The sequence below is a fragment of the Poecilia mexicana genome, unplaced genomic scaffold (assembly GCF_051168715.1).
Source record: "Poecilia mexicana isolate PSO_F unplaced genomic scaffold, ASM5116871v1 scaffold_12, whole genome shotgun sequence".
Taxonomy (NCBI): Eukaryota; Metazoa; Chordata; class Actinopteri; order Cyprinodontiformes; family Poeciliidae; genus Poecilia; species Poecilia mexicana.
Window position 1 is genome coordinate 21,912,012 of NW_028263381.1, and position 7,058 is coordinate 21,919,069.

Sequence of the window (7,058 nt, forward strand, 5' to 3'; positions counted from 1 at the left end):
ATTTGCTGCAGTTTTTCTTCATGTGTTTTAGAGAAATAACATTTTTCTTCTTCTGCAATTGGTTCATTTGCTGCTCTTTCTGTTCTTTTCCTGTTCAAATTTAAATATTTGCATTAAAAATATTTTTTCATCAACTCTGCCTTTCAGAAAGTCCTAGTTAAAATAAAACATTCCCATGCCATGAAGGTGAATGATGGAAAATATAATCTACAACTTTGGGTCATTTAAATACAGGTTTGTTTCACCAAATTAGTTTCCAGCAGTTCATTGTTTTTTGTAAAATTAAAAGATGACACTTTGTTTATTCCCTCAGAATAAACTCTGGACTCAGTGCAGAATTAGTACTTTGAACAAATTCAGACATTTATAGCTGCAGTGTGCAACTTTTATTAAAATTTTTTTTTACATATTTGTGAAAAATGTTACCGTGTCATGACTGTATGGCATCAGACAGATGAAATGTGAACAGATCAAACTCCTCCATGAGCTGCTATTGAGTTTTGAAGAAATACACCAGGTTGGTGTAGTGCGTTAGCATTAGCTCCTGTTAAGTACTATATTATTGTAGTGTTTTAGCATTAGTTTAATATAAATGCCTTAGTGTAGCGTTTTATTGTTAGCTACTGCTAAATACCATGTTTGTGCAGCATGTTTGCATTAGTTTCTGCTAAATACCATGTTGGTGTAGCGCTTTACAGCTAGCTACTGATAAATCCTGAGTTGGTGTAGAACTTTGGCATTAGTTGCTAATATGTACAATGTTGATATTGTCTGCTAGCGGTAGCTATCTGTAAATACCAGGTTATGGAGGGCATTGGAGTTAGCTAGTGATATATACTGAGTTTGTGTAGCGCTTTGGAATTAGTTGCTAAGTACTACGTTGTTATTGTGCTGTAGCATTAGCTAGTTGTAAATGCCATGTTGTTGTAGCGCTTTAGAGCTAGCTAGTGATAAATACTGAATTGGTGTAGCGCTTTGGCATTAGTTGTTAATATGTACCATGTTGGTATTGTTTGCTAGCGTTTTCCTGTGCAAAATCCCATGTTTTTGTAGTGCTTTGGCAGTAGTTGCTAATATGTACTATGTTGATATTGTGTGCTAGCATTAGCTATTGGTAAATACCAGTTTCTGGACGGCATTAGCGTTAGCTAGTGATGAAAACTTAGATGGTGTAGCGCTTTGGCATTAGTTGCTAATAAGTACTACGTTGGTATTGTGCTGTAGCATTAGCTAGTGGTAAATGCCAAGTTGTTGTAGCGCTTTACAGCTAGCTACTGATAAATACTGAGTTGGTGTAGCGCTTTGGCATTAGTTGCTAATAAGTAATATGTCTGTTTTGTGCGCTTGTGCTAAATAACAGATTGTTGTAGCGTTTACAGCTAGCTACTGATAAACACTGTGTAGCGCTCTAGCATTAGCCAAAGCTTAATACCGGGTTGGTGTTTGAATAAAACCTCCAGAACCTGGTGTGAGTGTGTGGCTGTTCCCTGATTGTATAACTTCATTAGTTCCTCCTGAAGTGTCAATAATAGACAAAGTGTGTGTGAGTGTGTGGCTGGACCCTGAGAGTGAATGTAACGATCAGAGTCCTGAAGTTTCCATGTTGGACAGAATGTGTGTGCGAGTGTGTGGCTGTTCAATGCATGTCCAATTGCACTGTGGTCTACTTCCTGCTGTTGGATGGGTCTCCGATACGGTCTTCCTCAAAGCACCAAATTAAAACATTTCAACTCTCATAATAAAAGAAAAATAAAGGAACATTTATATCCTTGAAAAAAATTATATTTCCTGATGACAGAGAAGATTGTTTTGAATCATAGAAGGAAATCTGATTTTAATGAGAGCATTAATGTTTCTGTCTCTTAAACTCAGCAAATCCCTGATAAATTTTCAGCAATAATGCGTTTAATTTACTGTCTTAATCTAAAACTTTAATTAAAATGAGTTTTTGGCTTTGGAGTAAAAGCCTGTTTGTGACTGAAGCTGCTGAGAAACCTTATTATTCTGGAGCCTCTAATTGGTTTCACTTTTTATCATTTATTTTCTAATGAGAATCAGATACAATAAGGTGTTATCTCACAGTTTCTGCTTTAATGTCTTTTTTTCTGTTTTGTGTTTAGAGGGAATGTGGTTTCTGGTTCAAACTAGATGATCTTATAAAAAACATGTTTCAGTTTAAATCCAGCCCTGCTGTTTATAACCTACCAGCTAACAGCAGCTATTATCCATCTCAGTTACTGTGAGGTTTGATTTTACTGTTAAATAGAGAGAAAAGAAACCAAACATTTGACATTTGTTCATTATGTCATGAATTTATGGCGGATTTTAAACATAAAACCTGGAAAACATGGATGGATGGATGGATGGATGAGAATATACTTTATTGATCCTCAATGATAAATTACTTATTCATTGACAAGCTTCTCCATCTGAGGTTTTAAAAATCAATAATTTAAATGTAATCAAATGAGACGTTTATAAAATACATTTATACCTGAGAGTAATGAGAGGATTCTATATGACTAAAATAAATAAATAACAACCATGCACATGCAGATATATTAATCAATAAATATTCTATGAATCTGCGACAGACTGGCGACCCGTCCAGGGTGACCCCGCCTCTCGCCCGGAACGTTAGCTGGAGAGGCAGCAGCTCCTCCCGACCCACTAGGGACAAGGGTGGACAGAAAATGGATGGATGGATAATCTATGAATGACTGCAGAGAAAATTAGATCTCAGTAAGTCAGACTTGGTGTTGTAAAGTCCACTGGCTGCAGGCAGAAATGATTTCCTGAGTCTCTCTGTGGTTCTTTGGTAAAATGAGTCTCTGGCTGAAGCTCCTGGATCCGTCCAGCACGTCATGAAGTGGATGAGACTCGTTGTCCAACATGTCCTCCATCTTGGACAGGGTCCTTCTCTCTGACTCCACTGTCAGACAGTCCAGCTCCACTCCAGCCACGCCGCTGGCCTTCCGGGTCAGTCGGTCCAGTCTGTTGGTGTCCTCCACCTCCAGCCTGCTGTCCAGCACCACAGCATCCAGGACGGCTCTGGCAACCACAGACTCACAGAACATCCTGACAAAGTCCGGCAGATGTTGAAGGACCTCAGCCGCCTCAGAAAGTAGAGGAGACTTTGGCCCTTCCTGTTCACAGCATCGCTGTTCTTGACCCAGTCCAGTTTGTGTCAATGTGGACTCCCAGATATTTATAGTTGTCCTCCATAATGTCCACACTGACCCCTGGATGGTAACAGGGGTCACCGGCGTCCTGGTCCTCCTCCTCAGCTCCACCTCCAGTTCCTTTGTCACATTGAGCTGCAGCTGGTTCAGCCCACACCATGTGACAAAGTTGTCCACAGCAGCCCTGGACTCAGTCTCATCACCTCACTGATCCAACCAACCACAGCTGGAAACTTCTGGAGACGACGGGTCTCAGAGCAACAGCTGGAGTCGGATGGATAGAGCCTGAAGGAGAGAGGACAGTTCCCTGTGGAGCCCCATGTTGCTGACAACACTGTCTGACACACCAACTGTGGTAGATAGTCAACAATCAGGACACCAGGGGGCTCCACCTGCATCACCATCAGTTTCTGACCCAGTAGAGCCGGACGGATGGAGCTGAATGTGCTGGAGAATCAAAGAACATGATTCTCTCAGAGCTGGTCCAGGTGAGCGTTTACACAGTTCAGCAGGAAGATGATGGCGTCCTCAACTCCCAGTCTGGGCTGCTAGGAGAACTGCAAGGGGTCCAGTGTGGTTGGACCAGAGTCCGGAGCGGCTCCAGGACCAGTCTCTCCAGGGTCTTCATGATGTGGGAGGTCAGAGGTCACAGGAGTCCTTGGAGTCACAGGGTCGCTGCGTCTTTGGTACCGGAACAATGCAGGATGTTTTCCACGTCACAGGGATCCTCTGTAGGCTCATGTTGAAGACATGTGCTCTGCTTCCCCCTGCTGGACTGGAGGGTGTACTGCATGTCGCCCCATTACTCACATTAGAAACCTTTTAATTTTTACCAATATTAGTGGCAAATAATTGCAGTAAACTGTAATAAACTTATACAGGTTCACATATGGCCAGACTTTTTATTGTAGTTTATCTGTAACAGGTTAATATAACAAATAACCAGCAGATCAGTAAACACTGTGTTGATGTGAAGTCAAGCAGAAAGGCCTGAACTTTTCACATTTTGGTGTTAGAAGGATTTTTAGCTGCAGATTCATGAAGCCATTAATCCCAACAAACCTGATAACTTTATCTGATTTCTTTGGTTTTATTTTTGCTGTTTCAGATCAACAAGAGACATTCAGGAAATATAATCATTTGTTCCCATGAAGCAGCTGAAACATTTGTTTGCATGAAATTCTTCCTAAATGAACATCAAATAACTTCAGGTTTGGACTGGAAGCAGCTCATTGGAACAAATAATGTAGCAAACAAAACAAAATAGATTATTTTTTAGATTTCTGACCAGAGGCTGAAGATGAAATAATACATTTATGTTGATGCTAATTCTGCTTTTCTAGGATTTTTGTTCTCCTTTAATTTGTTCACCAGTCAAGCAGAGAAGATGGTTGGACGCATGTTGTGATGGTAAAGTTGTTTTAATTTTCTAATCCTTTCTAAATAAAACAGCAAAAGTTGATAAAGTCACTGAAGATGTTGGTGGTGATTGTGATGGACCGAGCAGTCAAAGGAAAGCCAGGCACAGGTTTAAATTAAAACATTATTGGCTTTTATTTAACCCAAAACATAAACTTTGGTCAACAATAAAAAATGACAAACTTGGGCCCATAAAAAGGTTAAAGTAACAAAGTTGAACTCAGACTGACTCCAACAAACATCCCTCCCTAAATGAGACAAAGGGGAAACTTAAATCCTGGCTGATCAGGCCACATAGAAACACAGAGGGGAGAAACACAAACAGCAACTGAAGCCAGCATAGAAAAACCCCCTCCCCTCTGGATGAGTAGTGGTATGAGCCAAGCTGCAGCCTCAGCAGCTCCAGCTCTTTGTTCCTGTGAAGGACTGGAGCAGCCGGGACTGAGGAAACTCAGAAAACAGGTTCAATCAGGCGGGACATAACAGTGAGATCTAAAATGTCTGCACTTCTTCTAGAATACAGCGTTATGATGTGCTGCCTTCTAAACAAAAATAGTTATTCTGTCAATTCAATGCTAGACTTAAAGAAACCCAGATATAAATGTGGTGAGACTGAACTATTGTGTGTGGTGTGATTGGATGGCGCCACATTTGTGCGACTGGAACTGCAGCATCACAGTGATGAAAAACTAAATACATTCTTACCAGCTACTAATACATTTATTAAGCTTCCCATTATGCTTTCAATCATCTGCTAGTCATTTCATTGACATCAAGTTGTTGTAAATAATAAACATTACAGTGGAAAACACAGAAAGAAATGAAAAAGTCCCCAGATGATCAGATCAGCTCCAGTTTCCTGATTAAAAACTGTTTAAAAATGATATGAAGAAATTCACCAAACCAGTAAACAATCAATCATTGTCAAGTTTTCTGGTCTCTTTAAACCACCTCAGCTTCTGGCCAAACTAGAAAAAGCTTGTTTCCCTCAAAGAAATGCAGGAACCACTCATCTCATCTTTTATTCATCTTTTCTTTTTGTCTTTAGATGATTTCAGCTGACAGTGTAAGACCACCATGACTTGGCATAAGTAGTCAGAGAGTCACAGAGAGTCACAGAGCAGGTTGGAAACCTACAAACTAATGAAACTAAATCAATTACAGATCACAATCAACTCATTCACTAGTTTTCCAGGTAATGTTAACAATCTACTTTGAAGTTAACAGTGAATGAAGGAACAAATAAACTACATTCCAAACACATCAAACCCATTGAATCAAAGGCTGATTTGGTCTCTGAATGCAGATTAAATGATATCATGTCCAGTTCCTACCAGAGTGTCTTTGTGGAAGCTTGAAGCTGAGGCTCTTTGTCTGCAGAGATCATTGTGAGCACAGGTGTGCCAAGTTACCTGATAGACTTCAGATGGGCCTGAGTGAAAGGGATGGGTGCGCTTGGTTCTCTGTGATGTGTGTGCCAGTTGGGTGGAGATAGTAAATGCACTCACAAATGAACCATTTGCTGTTTTAACTTGACAATCATCAAACCAATCCTTCATCTGATCAATAATGTTTCATTTGGACTTTTTGTTCTTCATGCTGAGCTGCTGGTTGATCACTGAGATCTTCATCGGTAGGATTTTTAGTTCATAATCAGAGCTGAAGAATGGAGCCATCTTGGCAGTGAAGGTGTGTGTGTGAAGGTGTGTGTGTGTGTGTGTGTGTGTGTGTGTGTGTGTGTGTGTGTGTGTGTGTGTGTGTGTGGGTGTGTGTGCGTGTGTGTGTGTGTATGTGTGTGTTAGTATCCAGGTCAGAGAAGGACAGCTTTCCTCTGTCCCAGTCCAGATTCACTCTGATCCTCTGGACTTTATTCTGGACTGGGAGACGAGTGGGAGGAGCTGATGGAGACCATGCTGAGTCTTCATCTCCATTGAACTCTATAACCAACAGTCCAGACTTTATGTTTTTCTTCCTATCAACAGATTCTTCTATCACACCAAATATCCAGGATTTCCTGCCTCCAGCATCAACATCCCAGCTGTGGTTCCCTGAGTTCAAACCCTCAGAAGTCAAAACAGAGACAGAATTTATCAGCAAAACTCTCTGGATTATCAGGAAGCTGCTGTTTCTCTCCTCCAGTCAAACTGGTCAGATCTTCAGACAGATGGAGTTCTTTACCAGCCGTGTTTGGGTCCAGAACCAGAGGAGTGTAGGTCACCATGGTCTCCATGTTGCTCCAGATGTTGAAGGCCAGGTTGCCCAGATGTTTGGCCTGGTCTATCAGAGCTCCTGAGGGCAGCTGTGGATCCTCCAGCAGGGGGCAGCGCTGGACTCTTTCCACTGCAGCCTTGTAGTTGTGCAGGAATGAGACGTCTGCAGCTCTCAGCTCCTCCTCTGTGGCTCTGACTGTGTCTGAAAGAGCTGCTATCTCTCTGCTCAGAGCCTCCATCTTCTCCT